The following is a 21590-nucleotide window of genomic DNA, read 5'->3' as shown; positions in this document are numbered from 1 at the left end:
AAACACTGGGATACAAAAGAACACTAGTGGAAGTCCTTCTCTGGTTGTTACAAACCATGCGACCCTGGGAAGATTGACCTTGTTGGGGTTCAAGTCCCTCAGCTGAAAAAGAGGGTGTCATATTAAATAATCCCTAAGGTTTCTTCTGTTACAAATGGCCTTGGTTTCTTTTTTATGACATATTTTTTGTTAAGGAAGAAAATAGATAAAATGCAAGCTATAAAATATGAATTGCATTGTATAATAGGAAATCATGAACTTAGGGTTGGCATGCTTTTTCTTTTCAAATATTGTTGTTGAAGTTCAGTTGATATGCAATAAATTGTACATATGTTAAGTGTACAATTGGAAAAGTTTTGACATTTGTATACATCTGTGAAGGCATCACCCCAGGTTTTCCCAGGCCTTTGGTATAGCCCCTCTCCTCTCTGCTTCCTTGTCCTTCTCCTGCCCTGTGCCCAGGCAACTACTTTCTGCTCATATAGTTTAGTTAGCATTTTATAGAATTTTATATGAAGGAGATCATATATGTATGTACACATGCTTTTTGTTTTTGGTCTGGGTTCTGTTACTCAGCTTAATTGTTTTGAGAATCACTTGTGTTATTGCATGTATTAATAGTGTAACCCTTTATATCGCTGAATATTACTCCATTGTAAGAATGTCACAGTTCCTCCATTCACTGGTTGATTCACATTTGCATTATTTCCAGTGTGTATCTATAACAAATAAAGCTGCTGTAAATATTCCAGTATGTCCCTGTATGCTAATATGCTTTCTTTTATGTAAATATCTAGAAAGGAATGGCTAGATCTTATGGTGGATATCTATTTAACTTTTAAGAAACTGCAAAAGTATTTTCTGAAGTGATTGTGCCATTTTATGTTCCCAACAGTGGTGTATGAGAGTTCTAGTTCTTCTACATCCTCACCAATGACCAGTATGATCATTTAATTAAATTTTAGCCACCCTAATGGGTTTAAGGTGGTATCTCATTGTGTTTTCTTTTCTTTTTTCTTGAAGATTTTATTTATTTTAGAGAGAGAGTATGTGTGCAAAAGTGAGTGGGAAGGGGTAATGGGGAAGGGTCAGAAGAGAAAAAAAATCTGAAGCTGACTGCACAAGTCCCATGTGGGACTTGATCCCACTACTGCCATATCACATGACCTGAGTGGAAAGTTGGATGCTCAACCAACTGAGCCACCCAGGCATTTATCTCATTGCGGTTTTAATTTGCATTTTTCTAATGACTAGTGATACTGAGAATCTTTTCATGTGCTTATTTGGCCTCTGTATGTCTTCTTTATTAAAGTGTCTGTTCAGATTTTTTTTTCTTCCATTTGTAATAGGATATATTATAGCTGTTCTTCAAAAGCTTGTTAGGTGAGACCAGAGCAACATTCCATCTCGGGCTAATTATCCCCCAATAGTGAGGTAAGTCCCTTCTGTACTCTCTAAACAATGCGCTGTGAATCATGAGATTTTCCTGGCGGGTTGGAGGGAACAGGACTATTCTTGGACCTATGTAAAAAACCATGCACTACTACCTATAATTCTATAGAGTAGTTCTTTCCTTGTCCTTGGGTAATTTCCAAAGAACATATACTGATTAGTAAACAGTTGAAAACTTGAGAGAAACTCTTAAGAGGTCTCTGGGGTCCCCTTTTATTCACTTTTCTCTTTCTGAAACTCTATCTGGAGAATTCTAGCTGCTTCCATCACAACTCAGGGAGTCCTTTGGGCATTTCTTGGTTTCTTCCTACCTGGCAGCATGGCTGGAAACTCAATATGATTCACTGTCATTTGTTATCTGGTATCTAGTGCCTTGAAAATTGCTTTTACATGTTTTTGTCTTTTTTTTTTTTTCTTTTTTGCTGCTTTCAGTGAAAGGTAAATTTGGTCCCCTTTTCTCCATTTTGGCCATAATTGGAGTGATTTTAAAATTACTCTGAAGTTTTCATAAAGTCCTAATATGAGTCATTGGCCATGTAGGCATTATATTTTCTTGCCCTTAATCTCACTATTATTAAAATTTTGGTTTATACTTCTCTAATTTTCTTTCACTCTTTTTCTTAAACAGCTTTTTTGAAATATAATTCACATACCATACAATTTACCCATTGTATCATTCAGTGTTTTTTTTTAATTTATTTTTTATTTTCAGCATAATAGTATTCATTATTTTTGCACCACACCCAGTGCTCCATGCAATCCGTGCCCTCTATAATACCTACCACCTGGTACCCCGACTTCCCACCCCCTGCCCCTTCGAAGCCCTCAGATTGTTTTTCAGAGTCCATATCTCTCATGGTTCACCTCCCCATTCAGTGGTTTTTAATGCAGTCATGGATATGTGCAACTATCCCCACAGTAAATTTTAGAATATTTTTATCACTGCAACAAGAACTTCAAATCCTTTATCTATCAATACCCTTTCATTCTCTTCCTGCCTCGTTCTAAGCCAACCACTAATCCACTTTCTCTCTTCATAGATTTGCCTGTTCCATACACTTTGTGTTAGTGGAATCATGTAATATTTGGTCTTTTGCATCATGCTTTTAAAATTATCCATGTTGTTGCCCATATTAGTACTTCATTCTTTTTTATGGCCAAATACTGTTCCATCGAATGGATATATAAGTGACTCTTAATCTCACAAAACAAACTGAGGGTTGCTGGGGGGAGGGGGTTTGGGAGAAGGGGGTGGGATTATGGACATTGGGGAGGGTATGTGCTTTGGTGAGTGCTGTGAAGTGTGTAAACCTGGTGATTCACAGACCTGTACCCCTGGGGATAAAAATATATGCTTATAAAAAATAAAAAATTAATTAAAAAATAAATAAATAAATAAATACAAAAAAAATTTTAATCCGTCATCTGTCATTGATAATTGGGGTTTTGTTTCTACCTTTTGTTTATTGTGAATATGGCTGTTGTAAGCATCATGCACATGCTTTTGAGCGCCTGCTTTTAATTATTTGGATATTTCTATGAGTGAAGTTGCTGGGTTGTATAGTAATTCTGTGTTTAACTTTTTATTAAAAAAGTTAACTGTCAAACTGATTTCTACAGTGGCTACATTATTTTATATTGACACCAGCAGTGTACAAGTATTCTAATTTCCTCACATTCTTCTAGGCACTTTGTTATTTTTCATGTTTAAAAAAATAACCATCTGGGGGGCCTGGGTCACTCAGTCATTTGAACATCTGACTCTTGATTTCAGCTCAGGTTGTGATTTCAGGGTGGTGGGATAGAGCCCCACACTGGGCTTCTGTCCTATACTGGGCTCCTCCTGCCCTGCATTGGGCTACACGCTCAGTGTGGAGTGTGGTGGAGATTTTCTCCCTGCACTTTCTCTCCCTATATTTATCTCTCTCTCTCTCTCTCTCAAATAAATAAATACAAATAAATCTTTAAAAAATGTATATAGCTGTCCTACTGGGTATGAAGCAGTATCTCATTGTGGTTTTGATTCACATTTCCCTTTATTACTAATTACTAATGATGTTAAACTTTTTTAAATGTACTTGTTGGTTATTTGTATATCTTCTTTGGAAAAAATGTCTATTCAAGTGCTTTACCCATTTTTTAACCAGATTATTTGTTGTTGAGTTGTAAGATTCTTTATATATTCTGGATACTAAATTCTCACCAGATATATGACTAACAAAAATTTCCTCCCTTTCTGTGGATTCTCTTTTCACTTTTGTGACTGTATCCTTTGATGTACAAAAGGTTTTAAAATTTGATCAAATTCCACTTATCTGTTTGGGATTTTTTTTTATCTCTTGGGCTTTTGATGTCATATCTAAAAGAAAATGTTGCCAAATTTAAGGCCATGAAGATTCACCCCTATGTTTCCTTCTAGTAATTTTATAGCTTGAGCTCTTTCGTTTAGGTCTTTGATCTATCTTGATTCAGTATATGAAAGTGTTATGAGGTAAAAGTCCATCTTTAATCTTTTACATGTGGCTATCCAGTTGTCCTAGAAAAAATTGTTGAGAATTCTATTCTTTCCCCATTAAATGATCTTGGTAACTTTGTTGAAAATTAGTTGAACATAAAAATATGGGTTTATTTCTAAACTCTAAATTCTATTTCTTTGGTCTTTATGTTTATCCTTGTGCTAGTATCATCCACACTAAGTTTTGAAATTCAAAAGTGTGAGTTCTCCTGCTATGTTCTTTTTAAAGATTGTTTTAGTTATTCTGAGTTCCTTAAAATCCCATGTTAATATTAGAATCAACTTGTCAATGTCTACAAAAGAGACAGCTGAAATTTTAAGGGGCATTAAATCTGTAGGTCAATTTGAGGATATTGCCATCTTAAAAATATTAAGGTTTCCAACTCATGAACATGGGATGCTTTTATATTCACTTAAATCTTCTTTAAATTCTTTCAATAATGTTTTATAGTTTTCAGCATGTAAGTTTTGTATTTATACTAAATTCATTCCCAAATATTTTATTCTTTTTTGATGCTATTGTAAATGGAGATTTAAAAATTAATTTTCAGATTGCTTATTGCAAGTGTGTAGAAATATAAATGATTTTTTATTCAGCAGTTTTCCATCTTTCAAAGTTGTGGAACTTTTGGTGGTTTCCTTAGGGTCTTCTATATACCAGATCATGTTAATTGTGAATAACATGAGATGGTTTTACTTCTTTTTCGATCTGAATAACATCTACCTATCATCTATATATCTATCTAGATCCACCTACCTACCTATCTATCCATCTATCATCTTCTATCTATTTTTGCCTAATTGCCTTGTCTAGATGTTCAATAGAAGCGGTGAAAGCAGATATTCTTATTGTGTCTCTTTAATATTTAATTTTTAAATAATCTCTTACCCAGCATGGGGCTCAAACTTACAACCCTGAAATCAAGAGTTGCATGCACTACTGACTGAGCCAGTCAGGTGCCTTTCTTACCTTGTTCTTGATCTTAGAAGGAAAGCATCTGGTTTCTCACCATGAAGAATTACGTTAGCTGTAGGATTTTTGGCAGGAGCCCTTTATCAGGTTGTGAAAGTGCCCTTTATTCCTAGTTTGTTGAATGTTTCTATCATGAAAGGGTGTTGGATTTAATTACATTCTTTTTCTGCTTCCATTCAGATGACTATATGATTATTTTTTTTATTATATTGATAGGATATATTACATTAATTGATTTTCAAATGATGTCTTTTGTTTGGATACCAGGGTAATACTGGTCTCGTAAATTGAGTTGGGCATGTTCCCTCCTCTTCTAATTTTTAGAAGAATTTGTGAAGAATTAGTATTCATGCTTCTTTAAATGTTTAATAGTATTCAGCAGCCATTGGGGATTGGCTTTTATTTGTAGGTAACTTTTTGATTACTAATCAATCTTTTTATTTCTGATAGGTTTATTTTTAAAAAATATTTATTTATTTAACAGAAAGAGAGAATGAGAGAGAGAGGGAGCGAGCGAGTGCACAAACATAGGGAGTAGGAGAGGAAGAAGCAGGCTTCCTGCCGAAGAGGGAGCCCAATGAGGGGCTTGATCCCAGGACCCTGGGATCATGACCTGAGCCAAAGGCAGATGCTTAGCTGACTGAGCCACCCAGGTGCCCCAAGTAGGATCAATTTTAAAAAGCCTATCCTTTATGTTGTAAGGAATCATGGAAACACTAAAAAGAAGTATTCTTGAAACTCCCAGCCAAGGAATAAAAGAATATATGAGTATTCCCCATCAAGAGTGACCAAAGAGAGTCAAATGAGAATGGTCAACCCAGCTCTCTTATCCAAGAACTAGTACAATAAAAGGACTTTTCCAGAAAGTAAAAATAAAGTTAATAATAAGGGGGAAAACAGTGATGCTGTTGGAAGCTGTGACCAAGTGCTGGTGGTGCACCCATGTCCATTCTCCCTACTTCCATAGTAATAGCTCCCCTGACTTTTACACCTGGGCATAGGCTGAGAAGCTGGTACATCAAATTACGTGGTGGTAGAATGTTTGGTCAGGTGTTGAGGCCTGCATTACTCTGGACGGTAGACTACCAAATCTGTAGCATTAGGGAAATGGTAGGAAAGACTCACAATGATGGCTTATGTTGACAATTTTTTGACTGCTTTGAGCAAAGTCACTTATAGGTTTATTTATAATACCTATTTTTCTTGAATCAGTTTCAGCAGTTTGTCTTTCTAGGAATTTGTCAATTTTATCTAAGTTAACAAGTTTCTTAGCATGCAATTGTCTATGGTATTCCTTTATACTCCTTTTCATTTCTTTAAAGTTGGTAGTAATGTCTGCTTTTATTTTTGATTCTCATAGTTCAAGTCTTTACTATTTTGGTCAATTTACCTAAAATTTTCTCAAATTTGTTGTCTCTCTTTTTCAAGGTGGCTCAGTGGGTTAAGCCTCTGCCTTCGGCTCAGGTCATGATCTCAGGACCCTGGGATCGAGCCCCGCATCGGGCTCTCTGCTCGGCGGGGAGCCTGCTTCCCTCTCTCTCTGCCTGCCTCTCTGCCTACTTGTAATCTCTGTCAAATAAATAAATAAAATCTTTGAGAAAAAAAAAATAATAATGTACCCTGTATTTTCTTGTGTTCCTGTGTATATAGGTGTGGGTGTGTGTTTTACATTAAACTTTTTAATCCAATTGGAATTCATTTTAGTGTAAAGAAGGAATCTTAATTTTTATTTTAAAATAGTTAACCTGTTCCACTTGTTCCCTTAGTTATAAACTGTATTTTTACTTATACTATGGATTTTTTGTAGGCTTTCCCTTCTTTTGTATAATCATGTCTACCAATTCCTATGATGAATATCATACTGCTTTTATTTCTTACTATTTTATCATATGTATATATTTTAAGATTGCATTTATTTATTTGTGAGAGAGAGAGACAGAGAGAGCACAAGCGGAGAGAGTAGTAGGAAGAGGGAGAAACAGGCTCTCTGCTGAGCACGGAGCCCAATGCGGGGCTAGATCCCGGGCCTGTGAGATCATGACCTGAGCTGAAGGTAGACACTTAACTGACTTAGCCACCCAGGCATCTCTATTTTATCATTTATAAAAACCTTTAGTAAATAGAAAATAAAAAAAAATTATCCTGTCATTATTTCTTAAATTTATTTTATTATTTGTTTCTGTTAATTTACATTCCAGCTGGTCATAAGAATCACTTTGTCACATCATCTCTATTACCCCCTCCCCAAGGAGTATTTGCATTTTTTTCAAACTTTGGGAGTTTACTTGATCTGAAATAACTTCATATAATATTCTGAGAAAGACTGACATTTTCAAATATTGAAGGTACACATCATAGGTACTCTCCTACCCTTTGACCTATTTTTAGTGTTGCTTACCACTGGACTCCTTAGCTTTTTCAAGTGTAACTGCAGAATTATTCTTGACTCTTTCCTTATGGCACTATTTCTCAGGTCTTCTCTTTCTTCTTCCCTTCCTCCTCCCTTAGGACTTTATTTCTAAACAATCCCTTATCAATCTCTCTCCTTCCCCACATTGCTTCTCATAGTTAGAAAAATTATCTTCGTCTATTTTTTTCTTAAGAGTCATGGGGACTACCAGTTGCTTAACTCAATGAAATAGGGCTTTACTCTGAATTTAAAAATGTCTTCAACTGCCCTCTAGAATCTTGCTCCCACTCTAAGACCACCTTCTATTCTCAGACCCCCAACTCAAAAATTTGTATTCCTCTCCTATCACTTCTTGGTTTACAATTCCTACATTAGCAAAACAAAAGTATTCATATTTCTTTACTTTAGCAAAGCAAAATTCACTGTCATATATAATTCACCAACATTTATCTGTAGAAGATCATACATGCACCCTGTTTTGCAATATTTATTACTTACTGTCTTCTATAAAAATGCATATCTTCTTCTTCTTCCAGCCCCTGCTTAAAACAAACTTGAGACAAGAAGTATGTCCATTTTAATCATTCATTCCAGCAGCTTTTTGTGATGCTATTATTTAGTTGTAATTGATTATATAGAGATGCCTTTTATAGTGTATAAGCATGTATAATATATATAAGATTAATATAAGATTATGATTACTTTTATAAATTTGATTCACCATTGGATTCATTTAAATGTTAGCTTATATTCGTTGGAAGCTATAAAATTTTAAACCAGGAGCTATTGCCTCCAACACTGAAACCTCTATGTATGTGTAAATCAATAATTACAAATAAATGAAATGAATTGCTTTAAACACATGGAAGAATATAAACCTTAGTATAATTTTAAACACATAAAATTTATTATTTAATGCTCTGGTATTATATCTTCTTTATAAAGCTATTTCTGGGTATTCATATTTGTCAAATACTTATTGTGAGTATAGTTTTTTAAAAATCTCTCTATAAGTTCTGCCCATGAAGGATGATGGATAGAAATCATTATGCCATTAAAGGACTTCCTAACCTAAATTCACCCACTTTGGGCAGAGTAATGTAATGAATGCAGAGGAACAGAATGAACAGAATGCAGAGGAACAGAATGAACAGAGAGGGACCTTTTTCATCCTTTGGGAATCAGAGACTTACACTTAACAATGACTCTTCCAGGAGAAATAGAAGTTAGCTAGACAGTGAGATGGGAGAGCTGAGTGTTCAAAAAACAGCAAAGGATGTATGTGTAGAGACCTGAGAGAATGTGACCAATGTGAGAAATTGCTAATATTCAGTAGTGCTGGAACAAAGGGTGCATATGGGATCATGGGGAGTTATGGGCAGAAAGCAAGCTGAGGCTGTTTCACGAAGAGCTTTGTAAACTATACCAAGGAGTTTGGCTTTTCTTCTATAGGCAATGGGAACTTGCTCACAATTATATCATGAAGGAAATATTCCTATCATGTGTATTACAAGGTTATTGCCTTGTATATTATGTATATTACAAGGTTTTTACAGTATATTAGAGGGAAATAACTCAAATATTACTTCTTATAAAATGGATAAGGCAACCCTTAAAAAAAAAGACAAAAAAACCCAACAACCCAAAAAACAAAACATTGGCCTCCTCTTATAAAAAGAGTATCAGCAAATCAGGTTCACTACTAACTTCAGTTTTTCTGAGTTTCTTAGATTTTGTTTTTTGTAAAGTGCTTTTATCTTGTTTTCAAAGATCCAAAGTATAGAATTGTTTACTTGTTCCTAGCAGCTATATTTTTCCCTTCACAGATTGTCCCTGGCTTTGAATGTGCCTTTTGAAATGGTGTTTTCCAATTTAATTCTCAGGAGTAAGGCCTCGAGCATAAGAAACATGAATTTTTTTTCTTAGAAGCAAGTGAGCTTTCCTTCTTTCCTGATGTACACAGATGGTTTCGGATGTATCAATGCTGAGAGCAATTTACAGTCAAAAGATTTTTTGATCTTTGGCAAGCCTAGAGGGAAGAGGAGATTAATGTCACGTGTCCTTCCCAACATCAGACTGGAGGAAGTGCTGGTAACTACAATGAATATTCAGTCTTAAATTGAAGAGAAACTTGCATCTTTGGCAATATCTGTGCAGGTGACAGTGACGACTGAGAAAGCACGCAGGGGCTGGCAGGCACATTGCTCACCTTGTGTTGCAGTGGGGGAGGGGAGGTGAGTGGTCCCCAATTTTTAAAATCCTTGAAATTTTTAAAAGTTGACTCATCTAATTATAGACTTATTTTCTGAGGGATATTTTGTTGGTGGTGGTGGTAGTGCTTCGTTTTGTGTGCACAGTAAAATAGTGAAAGAAGAAGAGTAAAATAGTGAAGTTGTGAAGAAGTAGCTCCAGCTGCTGGGGAATGAGGGATAGAGAATTCAGCTCCCAGTGTTCACCGTGGAGCTCTTAATCAGAATGTGAAAGTCACACCACACGTCAAACCCACTGGCTAATCATTTCCTCAGAAGGTCAGAGTGGCTATCACACGGACACCATAGTGTGACTTGGGAGGAAAGGTGACAAAGAAGGGAATGGAAGGAAGTGAACCTAAAGTTCAAGGGGTAATTTTGTGCTTCCAACACAGAACGGAGTAGACACAGGTGATGAGTAAATGAATGAATTAGCTAGTCCAGGAGAGGAAATGTATACTTTGGAAAGTGGGCTATGCCTTTTTGATTTTTTTCCATTTGCATGTTTTCTCAGTTTTTTCCAGAAAGCCCTTTTCAGAATAGCAGTTTAATATGTCCCAAAGAAGAAAAGGGAAGAAAGTTTTGTTTGAACTGAAATCCGGGGCAGAACTTAAAAAGGGGAATGGTGTAAGCTTGGGGTCCTGGCAAGGGAAAGGTAAAGGCAGTGAGAAAGCTCTGAGGAGGTGGTAAAGTTTCAGAAGTGAGTAAGGATCACTTGTACGGTCATGGATCTCACCCACAAATTCTCTCATGGATCTCACCCACAAATTCTCCCTTTGAACTCTTTTCTGCTCAAAAGTGGAAGGAATTTGCATTAACATGGGAAACTCTTTTCTTGGAAAAGCCTCTTAGACCTTAAGTAACTTGCAAGAGACTGTTTTGACAAGGTTCATGAAAATAGTGTCAGGAAAAGGAAATTACTTGCTTTAATAACTCTGACATTATTGGTGTTAAGTGTTTTGCATTCTCTTTGGTGATTTGCATATAGATGGGGCCATGTGGGCTCAGAACTGTGTTCCTTTTTGTTTCCTCCCATTTCTACCACTACAAGAAAATGAGTCAGACCTGTAGATCAAGTTGTCCTAAAAGAGCCAGTGATTTTAATTAGTTGTGAGAGAGAAGTTAACCTAAATACAGCATTGGGATTTGAATTGGAAGAATATTATGCTTAACTGTTTTTATCCTGGCCTAGTATCTACTAAACTTCCACACTGAAATAGGATTTTAGAGCTGATGAGGCTTAGAACTCATGTAGTACAGATGGATCTGGACTTCTAGTCTCCTGGCTTTGGGTCAGCTTCTCCTGCTATCTTGTGCTTTCTCTCTTTACAAAATGTAAAACACAATGGCTGTGAGTTAAGTTTAGGGAATTTCAGTAACACCAAAGAAATACATCCTTGTCAATTTAGATTTTGGTTTTTCTACAGATTTTGAGGTCAGTTCATGTGTTACTACCTGGATGTAGAAATTGTTGCACTGAACATCTCCACACCACCCCTTGTCGACTTGAGGATCCTTGAATCTTTGAAAACTTTTAGGAACATATCTCGACATTGCAAAGATACAGATACAAAATCATACCAGTGTTAACCTTTTTGAGGCTCAGACTCCTATCTTTAAAAAGAACTACTAAAATTGTCCTTTTGACTTATAAGAGTCCAAGCTTTTTGTTCACCATTCCACCTGCCTAAAGTACTCTGCTTCTTTTCTTCCTTTCCTTCTTCAAAAAAAGAAGCTCAGATTCCAATTCCTCCAAGTTTCATGATCTCAGCTCCTTTCTATTATTATTCAGTTGTTTTGGCAAGTAATGTCACTACATGGTATTTTTCTTACACTGGAGTTTTTTATTTTTATGTGACTTTTAGCATTTTCATACCTTGTATAAGCTCCAGATTGCTTTTAGAGGGTGAAAACCATGACCTTTCCAACTTTACATTTAGCAGAAAGTATCTCAGAGTGTTTATTACATATTATATGTTTAACAAGTAATTGTAATTCTGACTTTATATTGCCATAGGTTTTTTGGCTTTAACAAAAACATTTTTATAAAACCTTAGCAAATAGAGATGTACATGAAGACATTTATTTTTAAAGTACAGCATATTAGTTATTTTCTTCACTGGATCTCTTATTTCTTAGTGTGAAAAGTATTCTATAATATTACATCTATAAATTTAGTATCTTCATTATTGATTTACCTTATGTTTTAAACATAAAAGCATTAGAAAAATAGAATTAATTATTATTATTGATGACAATTTCTAAGCTCAAAATTTTAGAACATCTTGAATCTGTGTTCAAATATGGTCATTTTGATACTAAAATTAAAATTCTGCTGACCATAACACTGAATTCCTATGTAAGCAAGAAATAAAGTAAGTGGATTTTTGTTGAAGAGACTTTGGAACACAAGTCACTTCAAAAGAAATCAAGATTAGAGAATACTTTGTTCTGAAATGAAATAATAGGTTCTGCAATTAATAGAAAGTTAGCTGGTACCCATTAGGTCTTAGAGTTGCCTAAAAGTTTATGAGGTGATGGACCCTGAATTTTTATGAGATTTGTTTCCAAAACAATGATTCACCCATGTTTCATAAAGGTAAAGAGCTTGCTAATCTTTGCTCATCAGATCCAATCAGCACAATATCATCAATATAAGGTATATTCCTCTCCAATTGCTACTGTAATAAGTTACCATAAAGTTGGAGTCTTAGAGCAATACAAATCTATTATTTTATAGTTATGGTGATCAGAAGTCTTAAAATTAAGGTGTTGGCAGGGCTATATTCCTTCTAGAGATTTTAGGGGGAAATCCACATCCTTTTTTTTTTTTTTTTCCCAGCTTCTCTAGGGTACCTGCATTTCTTAGCTTGTGATCCTTCATCTTCAAAACCAATAGGATAGCATCTTCAAGTCTCCCTCTCTCTCTCTCTCCTTCTCTCTCAGTCTTTCTCTGATTTCGTCATCATATCACCTTCTTTCTCTGCTTCTGGTCCTTCTGCCTCCCTCTTATCCTGACCTTGTGATTACCAAACAGACTAAATTAAATAAGGATGTTCCCTTCCCCTTGCAGAGATCTGACTCTAATTATGGCTCTAATGGCAATAAGTTGTTGATATAATGGGCTTCTCCCTTGAGGAGATAAGCTTGAAAAAATGGGCACTTTCACTGAACAGAGGCTCTAGGTGAGATTAATACAATATTTTTAAGCAAGGGAAGGCTCCCCAGATCATAGGAGAGCAAGTTTCTTGCACTGACTAAAGAGGTTCAGAATTACTTGAGTTTTCAAAATTCTCTGCTTCGTCCAAGTGCAAACAGATGCCCCTATTTGTCCCCTCACCTCCAGTGTCATATCTTTCAAGGGAGACTTTGAATGGCTGTGAATCCTGCCAATCAAAAAATTAAACTCTGTATTTTCTTTTCAGCAATATTGGTCTTGCGGGTAAAAGAAATAGAGATTCTTTAGGGCTGCCATGAGAACTTTTCAGTTCTCTGATCTGACGAGAAATGAGTTTAAAGACCTAAGGTTCTCATTTTTTTTTTTTTTCTAAAGCATCTCAGTGCACTCAGAAGACTCCAGCTCACACCACTGTCCTTGTGATGGTCTCTATTAATATATTGACATCTTAGTCAAGGGCAGCAGCTGCTTGAGTCCCCAAGGAACTCCATCACAATCGTCCAGAGCCCATGATTTGATTCACTATTAATGCCACTGTATGTCTTGGATTTTTCACATCCCATTTCCCTTTGGCTAGCAATTCAGTACAACTCTGAAGTCTAAAGATTTGATCCAAACCAAACTCAAGCCCAGAAGCCTCCATATAGCTTGGGAACATGTCAGAAAGGCAAATTCTCAGGCGTTGCCCCAGACATACAGAATCAGAATCTGTGGGAGTGGGGCTTAGGGATCTATGATTTATAAGCCCTCCAGGTGATTTCGAGGCATGCTAACATTTGAAGAGCAGGAACTACCTTTAGGTTTGCTGAGAGAACAAAAGGAAGAGTTGCAATGATTCACACTTGACAGAGGAGGAGAGCTTGCAGAGCTGACCTTCAGACTTCTGAGGAGGAGTTGCTTCTTGGTGGTGTTGGAATCTGAGTTCAGAGGAGCTTACCCAGGGGCTTGGGATCCACACCTCTGAAGATGAGACATTCTCTGGGTAGTAGTGCTCTCTCTGGGGGTGAGGAAGAGAGTAGGACTGGCTCACAGGTGTTAGAAGGACTGCAAACAGATTCACTGCTGCTGCAGGAAGAAACTGCCACTTCCACTGCCAGGGTGAAGGAGCAGGGCTGGGGGGACCCTCATAGGAACTACAAGCGAAACTACAAGTCTCTTCTGCCTCCCCTACACTTGCATTCTCTCTCTCGTCCCCTGGGTTAGAAGAGCCTAGTGGGGCTCCAACTCACTATGCAGAAGTGTGGCTTGCAGAATCATGGCCCAGCAGCACAAAACAAGAGTATAGAAGGGAGAGTTTGAAACAGAGAGACGATAATATAGTAAGTAATACAGGTAATTGTTGGAGCTTCCCATGCAGTTTATTTATAAGCAGAGATATGAGAAGGGTTTAGATAGCAATAGAAAATAAATTTTGAATACATAATTTTCCAAGAATATTTTTTTCAGCCAATGGGTTCACTTAATAAATACATAATTGTTCTTTTAAAGACTGATGTGTTAGGCCCTATGCTGTGGATTCAGCACCCCATAAGACAGAAAGGGCCCCTGCCCTCAGGAGAATACATTTTACTAGAAAGGCATTTCAGTTCATGTGTATCATGATATTGCAACTCAAACTCTTATCCCTTATATTACTCATATGTGTGGATTGTGATTTAAAAAAATATTATAAAGTTAAGTGCAAAAATAACTTGGAAGCAGAAGCTGATAAAATACTATAACTGCTGTCTTGATTTCAGCTGGGTGATTATCAGTAATGTTTTCACTGATTTTAATAAGTGCCATAAATTTATACATGTATAACTTACTATTAAAATATGAACAATACAGCAGATGGATGTTCCAGAGGGCACATCTAGTTACGTGACTTCTCTCATAATTGTCTGGTCCACATACCACCTAAGTTCTTCTACAAATTCTTTGGTGAAGAACCAGAAATGGACTTGGAAATAAAGAGCTCAGTTCTGATAGTCCCTTCATAAAGAAGCTGGGAATGAATACAATAGTGTTATTGCTGGGGCCGATGACCCAGTGAGGAGGATCAGGTTGGCTGAGGGGTTTCTGGGTGCAGGAGGTTTTTAAAGTTTGTTTATAAGTGGCTTCTGAGGATTTGGCCTGAATTTACATTATATGTTTATCTGAAGCCCCCAAAGACAGATGTATAGGAACACTTATCTATCATCTTGTAATCAAGAGGGAAATGAGCTACAGATTTCTTGATTTCTTTGCCAGAGGCAATGACTTTCCTCCAGTAACATAAACACAGATGCAGGGAACCATTCCATTTAAACCTCTTCCAAAGTTCATGGATATTTTCCCTTGATATGACTAGTTCTGGTGATAAGTTTGGGTTTAAAGTGTTATGTTTTTAAGACTTTATTTATTTGACAGAGAGAGAGAGAGAGAGAGAGAGAGAGAGGGAGAGAGAGTGTATAAGCAGGGGGAGCTGTAGGCAGAGGGAGAGGGGAAAGCAGGCTTCCCGCTGAGCAGGGAGCCCAATGCAGGGCTCCATCCCAGGACCCTGGGATCATGACCCAAGCTGAAGGTAGATGCTTAACTAACTGAGCCACCAAGGTACTCCTAAAATGTTATTTTTAAACTTATCTATTTTGATACAGTGGACTTGTTTAAGAGTAAAGCCCTCATGGGTAATAAACAATGGACTTTAACCTTCAGCTACAGTAAACTATAATATTATTAACCTAAAATGATAAAGAACTGTGATAGTCAAAGCATCTTTTCATGCATTATCTTTTTTGTTATTGTTGCTATTAAGACAATCCTATAACATAGAAAGGGCAGCCATTATCGCCATCACTCTACAGATGAAAAAACCGAGTCCTCAACAGGTTAAGTGACTGCCTAAGGATATAAACTGGTAACTGCTGGATTTAAAACTGGGACACTGAGCTAAATTTTTAAATACAAATTCTGATTTATAAGCATTTTGCAATGATATTCTAATTAAAAAAAAAAGAAAGAAAGAAAAACAAGATATCCTTGCCTCAAAATGGGATGGAATCAAAGAAAGAACAATGAGCCAAACACCTGGATCCAATCCCAGTTTGCCAGCCGACTGAGTGATTTTGGACAAGTTGCTATTCTTTCAGGGCCTAGTTTTATCACCTATACAAAGAAAATGTTGAACTAAATTATCTCTGGTGTCTCTTTTTTTCTTTCTTTCTTTTTAAGAGATTTTATTTATTTATTTATTTGGCAGGGAGAGAGACAGCGAGAGAGGGAACATAACCAGGGGAAGTGGGAGAGGGAGAAGCAGACTTCCTATTGAGCAGAGAGCCCGATGCAGGGCTCCATCCCAGGACCCTGGGACCATGACCTGAGGTGAAGGCAGACGCTTAATGACTGAGCCTCCCAGGCACCCCTGTGGTATGTCTTTCAGACCTAACATTGTATGAAATAATTGGTGTTCAACTATCTAAGTTGTAGCTTTTTCTAAGCAATTGATTCCCTTTTACCACTCCATCTCTACTCATTCCTCCTGCCCCCATACACCTCTGACTAGCTAAGGGGATAATATCATACATGTGAACTGTGCAGACCTCAACATTCCAACTGCCAAAATATCTCCCCCATGAGCTTGCCACAATGCTCTTGCCTTATCTAACATTTCCTGGAATTCTAAACATAGAGCCTCTTTTTGAGGGATCATGGGAAAGTTGAGCAGAGACTGTGTATTAATTTCCAGGGATGCTATTATAGAATACCACAGACTAGGTGGCTTAAATAACAGAAATTTGCTTTTTTCACAGTTCTGGAGGCTAGGAGCCAATAACAAGGTGTTGGTTGGTTTAGTTTCTTCTGATGCCTCTCTTCTTACTTTGCAGATGGCTGCATTCTTGCTGTGTCCTCATATGTTAACCCTTGGGTCTATATATTACTGTTTTTTCCTTAATTTCTTTTTCTAAAGACATTAGTCATATTTGAATTGTGTCTCACTTAAACTTAATTACCTCTTTAAAGACACAGTGTCCAAACACAGTCCCATTCTGAGGTACCAGGGGTAAGTTCTTTAACTTATGAATTTGGATGTGAATTTGAATGTGATGAATTTGAATGTTATGAATTTGAATGTGATGAAGCCTATAACATACTGACCCTAGAAAGATTTCTTTAGAATATTCTCTAGGAGTAAAGGAATAAAGCCATACCATAGACCATCAAAGTAGAGATGGATATAAATGGAGGAAAAGGTATGAAACCTGGAAGGGGGAGTTGCTGGTGAAGTAGATTGGGCACCTAGAAGACACCCTTTGCTGAAAGTAGGCTATACTCACTGCTGCTTTTATGGAGGTAATGACTTGCATGAAAAGAAATGAATTTAATTTATGATGTCTCTTAAGAATGATTACTCTTTTGTGTCAATGCTTTGGAGGGCCCTGTCAGAAAAATGAAACAGTATTCAGTGTGTTCAGTCTCAGAATTTGCTGTTTTCCCTCATCCAAAAGACATACCTTAGCCGTGTTTTAGTTCAAGACCACAAGCAACTTTTAAGCTGAAGATTTTTCTCTGGCAATAGGGACGTCTGCTAAACAAGCAGATAATTCATTTGCCTCAAGTAGGTTTGCATGTTTTCCATTTTCATCCCAAACACAGACGTGACATATATGTCATGACTCACAAAATGTCTAGATTGCACTGTCCAATAGATTAGCAACTAGTGATTTAAATTTAACATTGAATTGATTAAGATTAAATAAGATATAAATTAAGTTCTTCACTTGTCCCGGCCATATTCGAAGTGCTCAAAAATCATGGAAGGCTACCATATGCAACAGTGCAGACGTAGAACATTTTCATTATCACACAATGGAAATTGGATAACCCTGATCTAGATTATTTTTAACATAGGTACCTATTGATAAGATGCATTCTCATTTAATGGAGCCAAACTTGTGCTGTAAAATATTTTGTTCCTGTATCAGCAATACCTTTAGCTATAAAAAACAGAAACTCAACTATGGTGGCTTAAACAAAGATGAGTTTATTATTTTATTATAGATTCAGCTGTTCACCAGCATCATATCACTCTTAGTCTTTCCTTTCTTAGTCTTTCCTTCATGCTTGAAAGGTTGCTATTTTGGCTCCAATCAAATCATCAATATTTAAGACAAGGAGAAGGTGTGGGGCCTCTGGGTGGCTCAGTTGGTTAAGTGTCCCACTCCTGATTTCCGCTCAGGTTATGATCTCAGGGTCATGATCTTTGCTTGTGAGGTTGAGCCTTGTGTTGGGCTCCACACTCGGTGTGGAGATTAAGATTCTCTCTCTCTTCCCTTCCCCACCAGCTCTCTCTCTCTTTCTCTCTATCTCTCTCTCAAAAAGCAAACAAAAACAAAAAAATAAAAAATGAAGAAGAAGAAGATGAGAGGAAAGGTTTGGCATCTGTATCAGGAAAAAAGCTTTCACAGAAATCCCTTAGTCAACTTTGGCATGTATGTTAGCCATAAAGATTTTTGATGCCCACTCATGGAATATGGTTTGGAATAATGGACTGGGAGTAATGGTTAGGACAGCCAAGGGACAAGCAGTGTCTTCCACAACTTTCTAATAGGATTTATGGAAAATAGCTCCTGATATCACAGGAACATTTGAAAGCAGCAAGAGATTATATCCCATCATTCCCCTAAAGAGGACAAGTATTAAAGGTCTGGATTTCCTTCTATTCAACAATCCATATTCCCAACATTTACAAACTAGGAAGGAGTGGCTACCTTTATCTGAATTATTTATTCTGACTGTGAAAACAATTGTGAGCACATAGAATAATTGAGAAAGTAAGTCTGTTACTTGAAAGCAGTGTGATAAAGTGGAAAGTGGGTAGATTTTCTTTCACCTGTTGATGTAATTAGTAAGTCGAGCAGGTCCCTTATCCTAAGTTTGATCATCTGTAGGATGGAGATTGTTGTGAAATCAAATGAGCCAGCATGTGTGAAATGTGTCCAGTGTGGACTAGCCACCTCACAAACATTACTTCTGCATCCTACTTCTTTTCATACATTGTGCAGAGTGTTCTCAAACTGGTCTTTCAGAAATGATTACATAAAAAGGCATAAAATTTCCAAATACAGATTGAAGTCTTAATGTGAAGTATTAGCCTAATAACAAGTACTCAGAAAAAGTAACTTAAGTCCTTTGTTTAAATCTGCTGATTTCACCACAATGTGTTCTTTTATTTCCCTGAAGTTAAAAATTACCAAGAAGAATTAAAGATTTTTTTTTCCCCTTGAGTTTCTTTTACTTAGTTAATGTGCAGATCTGGACATAATTTACAGTGAAATGGACCTCTGCTTAGTGAGCTTCAGAAACTAAATTGTCTCGGGGAGGAAACACACACAGAAGGGGAGGTGACCAGAGGGACAAACGTGTGGAATGATAACAGGCAGATTTTCGGTAACCTCAGCAACTTCTAGCAAAGAGGGATGATTGTCACAAGAAACAGCTGGGCCCCAGAAGAAGACATTCTGGAGAAAGAGGAGGAGCCTAGAATGAAGATCTATAAGAGAATAAAATGTATCTAATATTAACAATGAGAGCCTCACAGCCATACAACCATCCTCTGGGTGAGCATGGCAGAGAGAAAAGTGCATAGTTAAAGCAATCATTTTGAATTGCTACTGGGTTTTTTTCCTTGGATCTAGTGGCCACCTGGGGCTGCGGTGAGCTTAATTATACCTACAACAAAAGGAGTAGCATGAAGGAAACAGGTATATCTGAGGAAAACCTACTGTAAATAGTTGTTCTGGTGGAGAGGAATCTGAGAATCCTAGATTTCCCCTGCGGAATTAAATGGGGTCACAAATTCTCCTGGCTCTTGCAAGAGAGGAAGGATTTTGAAGATGGGCAAAGCAGCTTTCTTCTTTGTTGGTGTTGTTCAAATTGAAATCTTCCCAAAGCCTGTCTTAGGCATCCTACTTACGAGATGAGACTCTTTACTTAGAATGCTTGGCACATGTAAATAGCAAGATGGAATTCACAGCGAGGTAGTTAGAATGGTTGAACAAAATGAGATTAAGAAGAGTGATGAGTTTGGCTAGACAGTGAGGAAGAGGATGGTAAGCATTTTGTTCGTATTTGGAAAGCAGCAAGTAGTGAGGGCCAAAGGGAAGTTTTTACTGTGTTACTTGGGGCATAATGAAGCATAACGAGGTAAAGTGAAAGTAAGGAGAATTTAGTGAGTGTCTGGAATGCCTCCTGCCAGGAGCAACTATAGGTTAGCCTTCTTAGAACAGGCCTAATTTAGCACAACATGCTTTCCTTGGGATTGAATGCTCTCCGCTTCACTGTAGAACCCTGCCTTGCCGAGAGCACAGTGAACACTTTTACTGATGATTTAAGACTGTCTTAGGCTGTCCCTAGAAATAACGTTGCCAGAAGCAGTTCTCCATTGTTTTGCATATTTAGCCATTGAAAACTGCATGGTTTTCCCCCCTTCTTTAACAAATACTGTCTTGATTTGGGTTTGATTTGATTCATCCACAGAAGTGAAAGCTTGAAATAAGGATTTATGCACATCATTTATTTGGGGAGGGATTTCAAGAAGTAGGAGGAAAAGAAGGAAGAGTAAGGTGGGAGAAGGAAAAGCCAAAAAAGGCTGCATTCTAAATTCTCTATTGTTGTAGGGAACTGAGGGTTCAGCACACAGAATGCTCTCCAGAATTCTATCTTAGGTCTGGGAAATGGCAGTATTTATCCACTGGCTTCCACTGTCATTAGTTGAAGGTGACCCTCCCGAGATGTTAACTGCCCAGTGCTTCCAGATGCTGGGTCCTCACAGAGTTGGCAAAAGGTCCTAAGCAGAAAACCAAAGGTGGGGAGTATAAAGTGAGAAGCTGTAGGTTACAAGGAAGTGTCCACTACAGATATGGCTAAAATCAGAGGTGGGCTGAACAGATGGACTCAAGGTGCCAGGAACATCTGCTACAAACCCAGTTTACCTCCCTAAGCATCTAACGCATCAAATTTAGACTCGTTTAGATGGACTGACAAAACCCTTTAAATGGAAACTTTGACTCCGCAACGTCAGAGATGGTGCCCTTCCTTCAAAGCCCTCCTTTTTCCATACTTCAGCATCTGCATACTCTTTCTTAATATGCCCTCTTGGAACTTCCTGAACCACCAACCATTTTCCCAGTTTTACACAGAAATTATAATTCTCTGTGTTGCCATCAGCTTTTTCAAATTTGTCTCATTTAGTGCATTCGTTGCCAAACAAGCAGCTACTCCATGATCTAATGTGCAACTCCCTACTGAGGAAAGTGGTTTGCATTCAGGATATATTCAGTAAGTGTAGGTTGATTAGTTTGTTTTTCATTTATATTCATTTTCCAAAAATTGGAAGCATAATATGAGCACATGATAAAAATTCAAGGAGTGCAAATGTTTATACAATGAAAAGTCATCCTTCCTTTTACCTTGGGCTTCCAGTGCCCCTTCTCTGATATGGTCATTGTTAATAATTCTTTATTTATTATTCCAGAAATTGCCTATGGATATACAATTTTTATAGGACCCATTAAAATGCAAATGGAATCATGTTGTATACATGACCTGTACCTGGGTTTCACTGGACAAATACGTCAAATATTGTTCGATAACAGCACACAGAGACCTCCCTCGTTCAGTTTAATGGCTATCTGGAATTCCACCATACAAATGTGTTACTCATCAACATGATTTTTCTGCTTTCCTAAATATTTCTGGCACTATAATAATCATAACAACGCAGTTAATTTCTCCCTTTTGTCAACCAGGATAGACTCAGATATGTGTGGTGTCTTAGTTTTTATTATGGTAAC

This window comes from Mustela putorius, unplaced genomic scaffold, assembly GCF_011764305.1.
Source record: "Mustela putorius furo isolate JIRA1106 unplaced genomic scaffold, ASM1176430v1.1 tig00003898_pilon_pilon_pilon, whole genome shotgun sequence".
In the NCBI taxonomy this organism is placed as follows: domain Eukaryota; kingdom Metazoa; phylum Chordata; class Mammalia; order Carnivora; family Mustelidae; genus Mustela; species Mustela putorius.
This window is presented reverse-complemented; position numbering follows the sequence as displayed.